This window comes from Musa acuminata, chromosome BXJ3-7 (assembly GCF_036884655.1).
Source record: "Musa acuminata AAA Group cultivar baxijiao chromosome BXJ3-7, Cavendish_Baxijiao_AAA, whole genome shotgun sequence".
Classification (NCBI taxonomy): domain Eukaryota; kingdom Viridiplantae; phylum Streptophyta; class Magnoliopsida; order Zingiberales; family Musaceae; genus Musa; species Musa acuminata.
In genome coordinates, this window is record NC_088355.1 from 13,072,253 (window position 1) to 13,090,072 (window position 17,820).

Sequence of the window (17,820 nt, forward strand, 5' to 3'; positions counted from 1 at the left end):
AGAGAATTCAAATTTTTGGAGCCCAAATTTGAATCCTCTCGAGGCCTATAAATACCCCACAAGTCTCAGTTGAGCATATAACTTTTTGTATAGCAAGTGATTGAGAGAAAAGTCTTAGAAGAGTCTTTGCCTTTCTTGTTGTCAATTTGCTAGTGTTCACCTCCTTCTTTCTTGCTGAAAATCTGTAAGAGAGTGAACCGCTTGTAAAAGTTGTAAGAGGGGTATTTACCCTTCCCTTTCAAGAGATTTGCTAGTGGAAGGTGGGAGCCTCATCGAAGAGAGGCCTCGCAAGTGGATGTAGGTCATTTGACCGAACCACTATAAAATCGGCATAATCTCTGATTTGCATTTACTTATTGTCATTTATATTACTGCAAACCATTTGCACTTTAATGCTAAACTACTTTGTCTCCGTCTTACTTATCTCTTCAAGTTAAAACGTAATCGAAACGGTTTCAAACGAAAACGTTACTTTTATCTTACGAAGTTTCCGAAAGTGTTTAAATCGTAAAATGTTTATCACACTTTACCGCTGCACTAATTCACCCCCCCCTCTTAGTGCCACTCCGATCCTAACAATTGGTATCAGAGCCCGGTATTTCTCATTTCATATTTACACCCGAGAGAAATGGCTCTTCATGGCTTTCAAGAGGGCTTATCGGTTGTTCGTCCACCGTTGTTTAACGGATTGGACTACACTTATTGGAAAACTCGAATGAGAGTTTTCTTGATTTCTGTGAATTTGGATTTATGGAATATCGTTGAAAATGGTTTTCAACTTCCCTCTAAACCGATGAACAAATGGTCGGATTTGAAGAAGAAATATTTTTCTTTAAACGCAAAGGCTATGAATGCCTTATTTTGCGCTTTGGACAAAAATGAGTTCAATCGGATTTCTACGTGTGAAATGGCTTTCGATATTTGACGAACACTTGAAATCACGCACGAGGGAACTAGTAGAGTCAAAGACTCGAAAGTTAACATTTTATTGCATGATTTTGAGCTCTTTCAAATGCAACCAAGCGAGACTATAGGCGACATGTATACCCGTGTCACGGATATTGTCAATAATCTAAGAGTTCTTGGTAAATCTTTTTCAAATTTTGATCTCGTAAGCAAGATCTTAAGATCCCTTCCAAAAAGGTGGTATTCTAAAATAACCGCAATACAAGAAACAAAAGATTTAAATATTTTTCCACTTGAAGAACTAATTGGGTTGTTGATGACATATGAAATGGTACACAATGCACATGATGAACAAAATCACCTTCCAAAGAACAGGAAGGATTTGGAACTCCGGACAAATGGATACCACTTGAGCAATGACTCAAGTGATGAGGACAATGATGAACTTGAATTTCGAACACTAAATCTTAATAAGTTTATTAAACAAAAATCTAAAATAAACAATGAACTTGAACGGAGGAAGAGGCCAAAGAAGAGGAAGGCAACCAAGGATGAATCAAGAACTTCCAAAGGTGAAACGGCGAATTGGGCTTTGACGGGCTTCGACTATAAGATAAGTAACTCAACTCTCTTGAATTATTTTGAAATTACTTGATGTTTTCCATGATGTATTTTTTCTTTTCTTTTGAATAATTATTTTTCTTGAAAATTGTATGTTTTATGTTAATAGAATAAAATGTTAGATTTAAATAATGATATATATGTGCTTGAGAAGTAAGAATGTGTATTTTGATGATTTCCATATTAACCTTCAATGATGATGCATGGTTTTTATATGGAAGGCTTGATGATTTTTTTTTAAACCTTGTCTTTGGTTTTCAAACATGATGTATGTTTTTGACATAAGAACAAAACTTGAGCATACTAATATAAAGTCAATCACATAAATTAAAACTAAAGAAGTTTTAGTTATCTATAAGAATCATTCAAAATTATGTTCAATGAAACCATTGCATAATGATGTAATGAAAATATTAAACATTTTGAAACCATGTTTTAGTGTCATGCATAATGATCATGCTTAATATATTTTGAAATTATGCATATGAATCTTGTGATTTATGGATTATTGATTTTTACCATAATGAAAGTGCCTTATTAATCTTTGTTGTAATAAATCTTACACTTTCAGTTTTAAACATTATACATGTTTTTATTTGGTATAAGTGAAATAAAATCATATGAATTGAAACAACTAAAAAGAGGAAAATATTTTTTCCTTGAAAATTTATTTTTCTCTATCCTATTGATCTTGATGTTTATTATGATAAATCTATGTATACCATTTTGAATCTCTTGAAAGTAATGTTGATATTTTGATGATTTTGATTATTTAAATTTGAAATGAGTTTTATCAAAATCATGATATTGATTTCTTGGAATAACATGAGATTACCTTTGATGATCATTTTGATTCATGGAATTTTGGATTCATGGAATTTTGGATTCATGACTTGGTCTTACATTTGTTTATGAGATGGATGAAATCTTTATACGTTTGAATTCTTCCCTTCTCCTTTCAATTTATGCATGTTATATGTTAAAGATTTAAAACCATGTTTTGGTATCATGCATATCTAAGAAATATTGATGTGACAAATTGAATAAGTTGAAAATGAATGGTGATTTTTCTCTTGAATATAACTTGTGATATTTTTTATATAAATCATCATTTTGATTTCTCGACATTCGATACATGAGATTTTATTATAAATCAAAATTTCTCATTAATCGATCTTCTACGATTTTACTTGATATTCTCTTGAGAGGAGATTTTCTAAATGAATCATGATTTTTCCTTGTGAGTTCTTGGAGTTATTACTTGATTTTTCTTTTAAAACAAGATCTCTTCTTTGTACTCCTATGATTTTTCTTGATATTTTATTTAAAGAAGATATTTACTATATGAATCATGTCTTTTGGTATTCAAATGATTTTATCCTTCATGACATGATTTCTTTGTATTTATGGCTTGCATGGCTTGAAATGTTTTGGTATAATGCATGCAATGATGAAATATTCATAAAGTTAAAATGATGTATGCAATACTTATGATAATTATGTACATGATGTATTTATTGCATATGATGTGTATCATGAATGCTTTAAATGATGAATGTTTGGTATCATGATCAACATGTTGATAAATGCTTAAAAATTTTAATGTTTGAGTATCATGTATGATATGCTTATTAATGATGATTGATTTATTTTTCGGTATCGTGCATGAAAAATAAGGTTATTGAAATTGTGTATGTTTTAATTTGAATATATAATGATGCACAAATAAGAATGATACTTACCTTTGTCATAATATGAAAATTGATATAAGGGTCTTCCCTTCTTTTTGACAATGACAAAAGGGGAGCAAGAATTTCTAGCGTGGATATCATGAAAAGAGGCAAACTAACTAGCTTGCACAATTCAAGATGAAAGCAAAAATTGCACTTCTCAAAAGAGAAGATGCAAATGTAACATTTGCCAAATTGTTTGCTTGCCTCATGTAAAACATTATCTCTTGCTAGTTTGGCATTTTTGCTAGCTTGTATATTGCAAAACTTAATCACTTTTTCAAACATTTTGCTAGCTTACTCTTTGCAAAGAAAGCAAAAATGACACTTCTAGAAGAAAGAGCTTGTTATTTTGAACATCACAAGCTTGCCTATCTTAAGAAACAAAATTTGCAAAAGTGCTATCTTGCCTATCTCAAGAAGTAAAACTTGCAACTTGCACATTGCAATAGGAAGCAAGAATTATGAGCTTACACAAGAAAGCTATCTTGCATTTGCTTTCGAAATTTTTGCTAGCTTGTATATTGTGAAACTTACATATCGTAAAAATTGCTAGCTTGTAGTCTAAAGATTGTTGAATCTCGTATTTTGATGATGAAACTACTTGATATATGTTTATGATTTAATCTGCGTTTTGAGTGACGCAGGATGCTTCGATCAGGATGAGACAATTAAAGCAGGAAAATCATGTTGTGCCGAAGGAACATGTCAGAAGATTGGACGTCGGGCCGGTGGATCGGTCGGCGTATCGACAGAAGGCTTCGGGCCGTGGACTCGGGCATCGGGCCAAGAAGAGCGGGTATTGTGCCAAGGATATCGGAGTTGCGGAGTCAACTGGCCAATTGGGCAATAGGCTGCACGAGAGGACGATGCGCCGAAGAATTGGACGAAGCGTCGAGGGACCAATGACATGTCGGACAACTTGGTTAATTGCTTAGGATTAATTGTCTCGATTGAAGTTTTGTTTTGTTGTGAAGGATTAACTACGATGAGAGTAAGACAAGCAGCAGGTGTTGCGCCGGAGTCAAGATCAGGATCACGTTGGGAGTTCGAGAGTTCGACGGAAGTTCGGACGGTCGTCGGAGGTTCAGCGTGAACAGATCCGAGAAGTCCAGAAGCTTGCCAAGCGAAGCTCGTCGGAACTCGCCAAGTGGATCGTCGCAAGTCCAGGAGTATGCCGGATGTCCGCAGAAGGATCACCGAGGGTTATCGGTTGATCGACGGAAGTTGGCCGGAAACTCGCCGGAAGAAGCGATTGACGCATCGGAGCAAAGCTGCAGAAGTTGTCTTAGAGTTAATCGTAGTTAGCATGATGATTAAGCATGAAAATGGGAGGTGATCCCATTAGCTTAATCTTGGGGCAATTGGGCCCCTGAAAAGATTCAAAGTGGGCCGAATGGAGTGAACCATTCGGACCCTGATTGCACCAGGAGGTGCAACCGCCCCAGCCAGGAGGTGCAACCGCCTGGGCTGTGGGGTTGGGAGGTGCAACCGCCCCAGCCAGGAGGTGCAACCGCCAGGGCTGCGAGGCTGGGAGGTGCAACCGCCCCAGCCGAGAGGTGCAACCGCCCAGAGCTCAGTCTTCGAGCTAGACTGGGCGGTGCAACCTCCTCTGCCAAGAGGTAGCACCGCCAGAGCTCAAGTTTCGAGCTCTGCCAGGCGATGCAACCACCGAGCTCAGTCTTCGAGCTCTGGCAGAGAGGTGCATCAGCCTGAGCTCAGTCTCGAGCTCTGCCAGGTGATGCATTCACCGAGCTCAGTCTTCGAGCTCTGGCAGAGAGGTGCATCAGCCTGAGCTCAGCTTGGAGCTCTGCCAGGTGATGCAACCACCGAGCTCAGTTTCGAGCTCTGCCAGGTGATGCAATCACCAAGCTCAGTCTTCGAGCTCTGCCAGGTGATGCAACCATCGAGCTCAGTCTTCGAGCTCTGGCAGAGAGAAGCAATCGCCTGAGCTCAGTCTTCGAGCTCTGCCAGGCGGTGCCACCTCTCCAGTCAAGAGGTGCAACCGCCTGATCCCAGAATTCTGGGATTTGATCGATTTGATCGTTTTGAGCTCGAATTTTGAATTGGGTTGGGGCCTATAAATACCCCACCCATTCAGCACTGAAAAGATACAGACCTACACCGAAATCTTGATCTTTTCTGTGATTCTAAGAGCTCAAAAGTGTTGTAAAGCCTTTAAGTTTCCTCCTTCTGTTCTTCAAGTTTTCAGTTGTAAAGTGAGGAGAGAAAGGTCTGTAAAGGTTGTCTCCTGAGCCTGTCAAAAGGAGAGAAATTGTAAAAGGGCAGTTTGGCCTTCGCCCATTGAAGGAAGGCACCTAGTTGACGTCGGCAACCTTGTCGGTGGAGGAAGCCAAAAGTGGAGTAGGTCAAGGCTGACCGAACCACTCTAAATCTCTGGTTTGCGTTTATTTTCGAGCACTTTATCATTACTGCAAACCTCCCTCATTGCTACTGCTCTCTGCGCTTTCACGAACAAGTTCTAAGTGCTGTTCTTCCGAATCTGCATTCAGACGTAAATTCGTATTTTCATACGTTACTGTTTACGTTTACGTTTGATTCTGCAGAACTGTCTTCCGTGCTTTTACGAACGAGCTTCTTTGCAGTTTATACTTACATTTTGATCCTATTGATAACTGCAAACTTTCCTCTACGATTTTACGAACGAGTTTCAGCATTTAGACGTAAAACTGCATTCAGACGTAAATCGGCTTTCCTTGCTCAATCATCAGATCTCAGTTCACGTTTACGTCTTGATTCCAACTGCATACTGCCTTCTGCGAGTATACAAACAAGTTTCAAAGTTTAGACGTAAATCTGCGTCTAGACGTAAAACTGCGTTTAGACGTAAATCTGCGTTTAGACGTAAATCTGAGTTTAAGACGTAAATCTGAGTTTAGACGTAAATCTGCGTTTAGACGTAAAACTGCGTTTAGACGTAAGTCTGCGTTTAGACGTAAATCTGCGTTTAGACGTAAATCTGCGTTTAGACGCAAAACTGCGCTTAGACGCAATCTGCGCTTAGACGCAAACTGCACTTAGATACAAACTGAGAATTTGCTTTTGCATCATAACAGTTTTTGAACGAACGTAGCTTTTGGTTTTTAATCGCTGTAAGATTTCCGCTGCACTAATTCACCCCCCCCCCCTCTTAGTGCTCTCGATCCTAACAATTGGTATCAGAGCGGGGTATTTCTCATTTCGGATTTACACCCGAGAGAAATGACTTTTCAAGAGGGCTGTTCGGTCTTTCGTCCACCATTCTTTAACGGATTGGACTACACTTATTGGAAAACTCGAATGAGAGTTTTCTTAATTTCTCTAAATCTGGATTTATGGAATATCATTGAAAACGGTTTTCAACATCCCTCCAAACCGATGAACGAATGGTCGGTTTTGGAGAAGAAGAATTTTTCTTTAAACGCAAAGGCTATGAATGCCTTATTTTGCGCATTGGACAAAAATGAGTTCAATCGGATTTCTACGTGTGAAACGGCTTTCGATATTTGGCGCACTCTTGAAATCACGCACGAGGGAACTAGTAGAGTCAAAGACTCGAAAGTTAATATTCTACTGCTTGATTTCGAGCTTTTTCATATGAAACCAAGCGAAACCGTTGTTGACATGTACACCCGTTTTACGGATGTCGTCAATGGTTTAAAATCACTTGGTAAAAGCTTTTCGGATTTTGAACTCGTTAACAAAGTTTTGCGCTCACTTTCTAAAACTTGGGATTCAAAAGTAACTGCTATTCAAGAATCGAAAAACTTGAACCATTTTCCACTTGAAGAACTAATTGGTTCATTGATCACATATGAAATGACGTGCAATGCACGTGAAGAACTTGAGAACCACCTTCCAAAGAACAGGAAGGATTTGGAACTCTGGACAAATGAATGCCACTTGAGCGATGACTCAAGTGATGAGGACAATGATGAACAAACCAACCTTCCAAAGAACAGGAAGGATTTGGGACATAGAACATTTGAAGACCACTCGAGCATAAGCTCAAGTGATGGTGAACTTAAAATGAAACGAAAATTAAAAAGCAAAAAGAATGGAACTACTTGCTTTAAACGCAAGAAGAAGAACAAAAATTGGGATGAATCGAGCTCATCTGAAGACGAGAAAGTCAACAAAAGCGAGGCGACAAAATACGCCTTACCAGCCTACGATGTTGAGGTAATTAAAATGCCTTTGGTTTATTTTGAAATTACTTGATGCTTTCATGATATATTTTCTTTTTTAGTTTAGAATTAATTTTCTTGAAAATTACATGTTTAAAAATAAAAATACAGAAATTATGATCATGCTGATAATTTCGAAAATAATATTATGATAAACAAACAAAATGATTTTGATCATGGTTAAGAAGTAATAATGTGTATCATGTTTGATTAATATTGTTGAATGAAATCACGTTTGATTTAAAGTAATGCATAAAGATGTAATATGAAATGGTTATTAACAATTTTATGCATGTGATTTTAAGTTATCCATGATCATGAGCTTGTTTGATCTTCTTGACTTAATTTCAAGATCTATAGCAAAAATCATGTTTGAATATATGAAAGTGTTAATTTCATTTTCGGATTCAGTTAACAATTGGTATCCTAACAATCGGATTTTCTCATACACTTATGAAAAATATTTTTCTAAAATGGATTTGATAAAATGATTCATGCTTATAAACTCCATCTTGAAATATGAATGATAGTGTTTTTGCTTGCAAAGATTTGTTTCACATTCATATCTCCTATGATTCGTGTGCAGAAAAAGAATTTATAAATCATAACACAATGTGATTTCTTATGCAAGAATAAAGTGCTTCTGTGATTCTTTGCTAAAGAGAATAATTATTAAAACCATGATCTTGATAACATGAAGCTCTTTATAAATCAAGATCGTTCATTATGCTCCCTACATTTATCAAAAAGGAGTTCTTCAAATGAAATGCAATTCAATGAAGTGTCATATTGATATCTTGAAACTTGGAATATTTTAAAATGTGATCTTGATAAGAATGTTTCAAGTTGCTCTTTGTACTATATCTTTTCAAATGAATCATGAGCCTTGATATCGTATATTTCATAATACAAGATTTATTTGCCTTATGTCTTGAACTTTCATGCTTATCTTAATTTGGCATATAAAGACTAAGGCATGCTTAGATGAAAAGGAATCTCTTAAAAAATGCCCTTTCCCATTTGATCGAGATTAATGATTTCATGATATTTTATGAATCTCGAAATTAATTTTAATGACTTAATTATGAACTTCAAGTTAATGATTTAATTTGAATAAGTCTTATCTAAATCATAATCTTGATCTTGCAAAATTGAAGTCACAAATAATATCTTATGGTATTCATGAATTGATGCTCACAATATGAAAGCATTGATATTCATGACTTGAATTGGATTGAAACATTGTATGCTTAATTTAATCATTCTCCTATGTTTCAAAAATTCCTTAAATGCCTTATGTGATGATTGAAAACTAATCTGCTTTATGATGAATTACGAATCATGACTTGATCTATGATGTAAATGCCTTGAAATGATTGAAATATTTAACACTTTTATGCTCTACCCCCTACTTTCTTCTTGTTTTCAATGATAAAATGGGGAGAAGTTTTGATCATGCATGGTAGGATATAATTTGACAAAATTGATACCATCATGATATGAAACATTTATGATGTACAATTATGCATGCAATACTTGTGCTTTCTAAATATGATGTGATGTATTGCATATGATGTAAATCATGATTTAAAATGCTATGAGTGCCAAGTTACACATTTTGAGAAGAAATTGTTATATTGAAATATTAATGTAATCATGAATGATGATATAATATCATGCATGTAATACTTTAATTTATGATAATAATACATGCAATGATAAAATATTCATGATGAAAAATTATCTTGACATTCATAACTTGATTATTCATCATTTGTCATGATTTTGAAATCATTCTAAAAGGAAAAGAGAACTACAAAACTGTATTCTCTCTTTCATTTTTACAATGACAAAGGGGGAGATAGTTAGCTTGTACAAGTCAAGAAGATGCAAAAACTTGATTGCTAGCTTACCTATTTTAAGAAGCAAAGATTGCTAACTTGCTTATTTCAAGAAGAAAAATTGTCTTCTTGAACATCACTATCTTGAATATCTCAAGAAGCAAAACTTGCAATTTGCACATTGCAATAGGAAGCAAGAATCATGAGCTTACACAAGAAATTTATCTTGCATTTGCTTTCGAAATTTTTGCTAGCTTATATATTGTGAAACTTGTATATCATAAAAATTGCTAGCTTGTTGGTCTAAAGAGAAGCAAAAAGTTGCTATCTCAAAAGAAGAAAATGTGCTATCTTGCCTATCTCAAGAGGCAAAAATGCTAACTTGCGCATCTAGCAAAATGAGCAAAATTTTCAAGAAGCAAGAGTTGCCTTCTTGAACATCTCTAATTTGCTAGCTTGCATAATATAGAACTTACTATCTTGAACATTACCAAAAGTGCTATCTTATAAAACTTGCATATCTAAAACTTGATAGCATGAATGTTCTAAGCATGATGTAACACTTGCTAAATCTTCTAGCTCCAAGATTGCATGATGATAAAACTTGATATTATGATTTTCATGCAATAAGTTGAACCAATATCACACACAAACGATTAATTGTGATACTTCTCCTTTTTGTTGATGACAAAGGGGGAGAAGTATGTTGATGAAAGTATGTTGATGACATGACATGTGATGCATAAGTTTATGCATATGCTCATGTATTGCAAGTATTCATGATGAATATTGCAATGACTTGAATTCAGTTTGAATTCAAGGTTCTATCAATATGGCATATTGATAGGGCGAGTTTGTTTAAACTCCGGGAGTTAAGTTTAACTCCGTCATCAAGTGGTTGTCATCATCAAAAAGGGGGAGATTGTTGAATCTCGTATTTTGATGATGAAACTACTTGATATATGTTTATGATTTAATCTTCGTTTTGAGTGACGCAGGATGCTTCGATCAGGATGAGACAATTAAAGCAGGAAAATCATGTTGTGCCGAAGGAACATGTGAGAAGATTGGACGTCGGGCCGGTGGATCGGTCGGCGTATCGACAGAAGGCTTCGGGCCGTGGACTCGGGCATCGGGCCAAGAAGAGCAGGTATTGTGCCAAGGATATCGGAGTTGCGGAGTCAACTGGCCAATTGGGCAATAGGCTGCACGAGAGGACGATGCGCCGAAGAATTGGACGAAGCGTCGAGGGACCAATGACATGTCGGACAACTTGGTTAATTGCTTAGGATTAATTGTCTCGATTGAAGTTTTGTTTTGTTGTGAAGGATTAACTACGATGAGAGTAAGACAAGCAGCAGGTGTTGCGCCGGAGTCAAGATCAGGATCACGTTGGGAGTTCGAGAGTTCGACGGAAGTTCGGACGGTCGTCGGAGGTTCAGCGTGAACAGATCCGAGAAGTCCAGAAGCTTGCCAAGCGAAGCTCGTCGGAACTCGCCAAGTGGATCGTCGCAAGTCCAGGAGTATGCCGGATGTCCGCAGAAGGATCACCGAGGGTTATCGGTTGATCGACGGAAGTTGGCCGGAAACTCGCCGGAAGAAGCGATTGACGCATCGGAGCAAAGCTGCAGAAGTTGTCTTAGAGTTAATCGTAGTTAGCATGATGATTAAGCATGAAAATGGGAGGTGATCCCATTAGCTTAATCTTGGGGCAATTGGGCCCCTGAAAAGATTCAAAGTGGGCCGAATGGAGTGAACCATTCGGACCCTGATTGCACCAGGAGGTGCAACCGCCCCAGCCAGGAGGTGCAACCGCCTGGGCTGTGGGGTTGGGAGGTGCAATCGCCCCAGCCAGGAGGTGCAACCGCCAGGGCTGCGAGGCTGGGAGGTGCAACCGCCCCAGCCGAGAGGTGCAACCGCCCAGAGCTCAGTCTTCGAGCTAGACTGGGCGGTGCAACCTCCTCTGCCAAGAGGTAGCACCGCCATAGCTCAAGTTTCGAGCTCTGCCAGGCGATGCAACCACCGAGCTCAGTCTTCGAGCTCTGGCAGAGAGGTGCATCAGCCTGAGCTCAGTCTCGAGCTCTGCCAGGTGATGCATTCACCGAGCTCAGTCTTCGAGCTCTGGCAGAGAGGTGCATCAGCCTGAGCTTAGCTTGGAGCTCTGCCAGGTGATGCAACCACCGAGCTCAGTTTCGAGCTCTGCCAGGTGATGCAATCACCAAGCTCAGTCTTCGAGCTCTGCCAGGTGATGCAACCATCGAGCTCAGTCTTCGAGCTCTGGCAGAGAGAAGCAATCGCCTGAGCTCAGTCTTCGAGCTCTGCCAGGCGGTGCCACCTCTCCAGTCAAGAGGTGCAACCGCCTGATCCCAGAATTCTGGGATTTGATCGATTTGATCGTTTTGAGCTTGAATTTTGAATTGGGTTGGGGCCTATAAATACCCCACCCATTCAGCACTGAAAAGATACAGACCTACACCGAAATCTTGATCTTTTCTGTGATTCTAAGAGCTCAAAAGTGTTGTAAAGCCTTTAAGTTTCCTCCTTCTGTTCTTCAAGTTTTCAGTTGTAAAGTGAGGAGAGAAAGGTCTGTAAAGGTTGTCTCCTGAGCCTGTCAAAAGGAGAGAAATTGTAAAAGGGCAGTTTGGCCTTCGCCCATTGAAGGAAGGCACCTAGTTGACGTCGGCAACCTCGTCGGTGGAGGAAGCCAAAAGTGGAGTAGGTCAAGGCTGACCGAACCACTCTAAATCTCTGGTTTGCGTTTATTTTCGAGCACTTTATCATTACTGCAAACCTCCCTCATTACTACTGCTCTCTGCGCTTTCACGAACAAGTTCTAAGTGCTGTTCTTCCGAATCTGCATTCAGACGTAAATTCGTATTTTCATACGTTACTGTTTACGTTTACGTTTGATTCTGCAGAACTGTCTTCCGTGCTTTTACGAACGAGCTTCTTTGCAGTTTATACTTACATTTTGATCCTATTGATAACTGCAAACTTTCCTCTACGATTTTACGAACGAGTTTCAGCATTTAGACGTAAAACTGCATTCAGACGTAAATCGGCTTTCCTTGCTCAATCATCAGATCTCAGTTCACGTTTACGTCTTGATTCCAACTGCATACTGCCTTCTGCGAGTATACAAACAAGTTTCAAAGTTTCGACGTAAATCTGCGTCTAGACGTAAAACTGCGTTTAGACGTAAATCTGCGTTTAGACGTAAATCTGAGTTTAAGACGTAAATCTGAGTTTAGACGTAAATCTGCGTTTAGACGTAAGTCTGCGTTTAGACGTAAATCTGCGTTTAGACGTAAATCTGCGTTTAGACGCAAAACTGCGCTTAGACGCAATCTGCGCTTAGACGCAAACTGCACTTAGATACAAACTGAGAATTTGCTTTTGCATCATAACAGTTTTTGAACGAACGTAGCTTTTGGTTTTTAATCGCTGTAAGATTTCCGCTGCACTAATTCACCCCCCCCCCTCTTAGTGCTCTCGATCCTAACAAAGAGAAGCAAAAAGTTGCTATCTCAAAAGAAGCAAATGTGCTATCTTGCCTATCTTAAGAGGCAAAAATGCTAACTTGCACATCTAGCAAAACTTGACAAATTTACATATTTCAAGAAGCAAGAGTTGCTTTCTTGAACATCTTAATATTGCTAGCTTGCATGATGTAGAACTTGCTATCTTGAACATTACCAAAAGTGCTATCTTGTATGCTATAAAACTTGCATATCTAAAACTTGATAGCTTGAATGTCCTAAGCATGATGCATTACTTGCTAAATTTTCTAGCTTCAAAACTCCATGATGATAAAACTTAATATTATGTTTTTCATGCAATGAGTTGAACTTATATTACAAACACAAACAATAGTTGTACTTCTCCTTTTTGTTGATGACAAAGGGGGAGAAGTATGTTGATGACATGACATGTTATGCATAAGTTTACGATGACATGTTGCTTGGATTCTTGAATCCAAGAGTTTCTATCAATAAGCCATATTGATAGGGAGAGTTTGTTTAAACTCCGGGAGTTAAGGTTAACTCCGTCATCAAGTGGTTGTCATCATCAAAAAGGGGGAGATTGTTGAATCTCGTATTTTGATGATGAAACCACTTGATATGTGTTTATGATTTAAATTGCATTTTGAGTGATGCAGGTCTACTCGATCATGATTAGACAATTAACGCAGGAGGAATTGACGTTGCGCCGGAAGAGATCACGTCAGGATATTGGATGGCTGAATGCTTCGGATGTCGGGCATCGGGCCAAGGAGAGCGAAATTGCGCCAAGGATATTGGGGTTGCGGAGGTCAACCGTCGATTGGGCAAAAAGCCGCAAGAGAGGACGATGCATCGAAGAATCGAACGAAGCGCCAACCAATGACGTGCCGGGCAACAGAATGTCAATTCGCGTTGTAATAATTGTCTAGATCAGAGTTGAGTTTTGGTTTGTGTGTGCAGGATTAACTACGATAACGATGAAGACATAAAGCGAAACAAAGTGCTGGAGTCAAGCGCGAAGGATTCATTGCGAGTTCGAGAGTTCGACGGTTCGTCGGGAATGCTGCTGGAACTAGCCAAGAATGAGTAGGGAGCTTGCCGAAGGGTTTTTCGGAAGCTCGCCGGAAGGTTCATTGGAAGTTCGCGGAGCTCGTCGAGAAAGATTGGAGCTTGCCGAAGAAGCTCATCGGAACTCGCCAAGATCAAATCGTGAAGTCTAGGAGCTTGTCAGGAGTCCGCAGAATGGTTTCCGAGAGTTTATCGGAAGACCGTCGGAAGTTCGCCGGAAGCTCGCCGGAAGAAGTCTTGACTTACGGACTTTGTAATAGCTTAGAAAATGTCTTTAAATTCGTAGTTAGTACATTAATTAGGGTTAGGATTAGGTGTTAATCTTATAACCCAAGTAGGGGCCAATTTGGCCCGAGTTCGAACTGGTTTGGGCCAAGTTTGGAGCCCAATCGGTGAGCTGAATTGGCCTAGGCGGTGGCACCACCTGGGCTAGGCGGTGACACCTCCTTGGCTGGGCGATTGCACCATCCAGCACCCGAGCGCTGGGTGGTGGCACCGCCAGCATCGGGAACATAAGAGAATTCAAATTTTTAGAGCCCAAATTTGAATCCTCTTGAGGCCTATAAATACCCCTCAAGTCTCAGCTGAGCATATAACTTTTTGTGCAGCAAGTGATTGAGAGAAAAGTCTTAGAAGAGTCTTTGCCTTTCTTGTTTTTAATTTGCTAGTGTTCACCTCCTTCTTTCTTGCTGAAAATCTGTAAGAGAGTGAACCGCTTGTAAAAGTTGTAAGAGGGGTATTTACCCTTCCCTTTCAAGAGATTTGCTAGTGGAAGGTGGGAGCCTCATCGAAGAGGGGCCTCGCAAGTGGATGTAGGTCATTTGACCGAACCACTGTAAAATCGGCGTAATCTCTGGTTTGTATTTACTTATTGTCATTTATATTACTGCAAACCATTTGCACTTTAATGCTATACTACTTTGTCTCCGTCTTACTTATCTCTTTAAGTTAAAACGTAATCGAAACGATTTCAAACGAAAACGTTACTTTTATCGTACGAAGTTTCCGAAAGTGTTTAAATCGTAAAAAGTTTATCACACTTTACCGCTGCACTAATTCACCTCCCCCTCTTAGTGCCACTCCGATCCTAACAAAAACTTCCTGCATTCCAGAAGTTCGATGGCATTGAGAAGGTGAATCACAGTAACTAACTCAACGCAAGGAGTGCAAACACTTCAAGTGCTTCAGAAGTGTGAGCAAAGAGCAGGCGAAGGCCAATAACCAGCTCGATGCATGGAGTACAACCTCGAGGAGGCGGGCGAAGTCAAGTAACCTTTGCCTTCTCAACTCTTAAGAGAATGGGCGAAACCGAGTACCCCAATTCTCTTATCTATCCAGCAGAGGAGCTCTGCACAAGTTCAAAGACCCTTCGAAAATAATGGAAGATAATAGTTGTCAAATCCTCACCAACGGTGATCAGTGCTACTGAGAGTAGATTGTTCGCTTCATTTCCCAACGAAATGTCAATCGAAAGTGGAAGTGATGCGAACCTACTTGGATGTGACAACTAAGTGAAAGAAGAGTCAATGAGCAAATTTTGTGGAGGAAGGACCCAAAACTTCAGAAGTTTGCAAGACGATGCTCGTTAAAGCTCCAACAAGCATCCACGCAGTTCAAGCAGCATGAGGAATTTAAGAGGCTGGCGTAGTAAGGATGGTCTTTTCCTTCATTTGGAGGATCCGCAGGAATCAACAAGGATCAACACAACTCAGTCAACCCCACACCAGAGTCAGAGTCATTGGTGAGTTGAAGCAACATGGCGGATCAAAGGTTCGACTACTCAAAAACAGCAGCAGAGAGCAATTGGGAGCCAAGAGGCGCATTGTAGCTGGAGTAGAAGATTGAAGACTCAGCAAAGGTGAGGAGTTGCAGTGTCGACAAAGGCTTCAACGAGGACATCAAAGGAATAAGTGGGGGAGAATGTCACGGACAAACTTCTAAACAGGATGTTTGATGTAATGCTTATATATGTCCGTGTCTTTTAGTACGTTCATGCCTTGTACAGCATGTAGAGGGACGGCCGAAGGCTTAATAGTCCTATTTTAGTTGGGTTGGTGGCCTCTTTAGGCTTGTAAATAAAGGTTGTGTCATGTGGACATGTGCGCGAGATTTTTGGTCTATAATGGACCATTTTACCCTTTATTGTGCAACTGTTCAGAGCTTGTAAAGTCTGTTTGTAATTTGCATTGTCTATGAAGTGTTTTTCGGATATGTTTGCTTGTGAATCCCGATTGAGGCATTCTCTCTAACCCGTTCTCTCTTTTGTTGGTCCTAAGAGACAATGGGAGGCTTCGAGGAGGTTGACCTTTGTGGACGGACACGCAAGGGTGCCGCACGACTTAGACAAAACCAGCTAAGTCCATGATAGGATGGAGGCAAACTCATATCGCACTCCCAACAACGGATGAAGTGGTGTCCCTCACCCACCCAAATAGGGATATGTTCCTCCCAACAACGGATAAAGGAACCGTCCAACCGTCACATCTAATGATCCACTAATCTCCAAAAGGAATCGCTCTATTTACCCTTGGCATGGAAATTACATAATCTCACACTGGTCATGCCTATATCGGGATGAAATAATATATTTATAATATATCTTTTAAATATCATCAATATCAAATAATATAAATTAGCCCTCAATTGACTTGAACCCTAGTTCAATCGATCTAATTGAACTCAATTTAACTAGTCTAGAACTACCTTAGACTAGTTAAATTGAGTCCAATTGAACCGATCTCTAATCTTCATTTAACTAGTCTAGAACTACCCTAGACTAGTATAATTTGAACTAAATTATGTTCAATTTAGGTTAAACTAACTTGAATATGTCAATCAATTTGGAATCACCCTAAATCGATCTAGAGTAATCAAGCCTAGTTTAGTTCAATCAATATTCGGGCTCAAATTCAACAATAATATTGAGCTAAGTTGGGTCAGCCCATATATTGGTCATGTGCACTACACATGACTAAGCATGCATCACACTAGGCTAGCCCAACCCTGGCTCATGGACTAATCATGTGCGTCACCATGTAACCACCCATGATGGTTGGGTTAGATTATCCTACGGGCTAAGGCCCAACCCATGGGTTAGGCTTGGCCTACGGGCTAGGCTTGATCTACCTATGGGTTGGGCCTGGCCTGTGAGCAATTTCAATCCAATTTCTATCAAATTTCATACCAAAACATATATTCACTAACAATTATATAAACAAAAAAATAATAATAACACATTAAAAGATAAGATTGGGACATAAGCTTTAATACAAGGAAACAACCTTCTAAATTCAATAAAAATTAGAAATAATAATTTCAACACATGTATAATTTCAACATATTTTAGTCAAATAAATTTTAAATCATTCAGAATAGTATATTTTAAATTTTAGATCAAATATGAAAAATTTTAGATAATATATTTTAAATCTAACAAAAATTTTAATCCAGATAAGATTAAAGATAAACTGAAATTCTAGGAAATATCATATATTTAATACATAAAATATATAAATTTTTAACATGTTTAAATCTAAAAATAAAAACCTTAAGCATGAGTCAAATGACATTATAAAAACTTCAACCGATAGATTTTAACACAACAATAAAAATTTTGACATTTAAAGAATTGATAAATATTTTCAAACTATAAAACTTTCAATATTTAAAGAATCAAAATAAAAAACTAAAACTTTTATTTTCAAGAAAGGTAGGGAAACCTACCTCTCGTCAGCAAGGTGTAACTCATCGTTCCTCCTATTGTTGGGTTGGGTTAAGTGAGGAATGAAGGAGAGAAATGTTATAAACGAGTCGACACTAAGAGAGGGAAGTTGAATTAGTGCAATAGTAAAAATTACGTCGGTTCGAAATCTCTCGTTTGATTAAAGTCGATTTCAGAAAGATACTTAAAATTGAAAGCGTACAGAAGAGCGTAGTGGATGTAAAGCAAGTTAGTTTGCAGTAA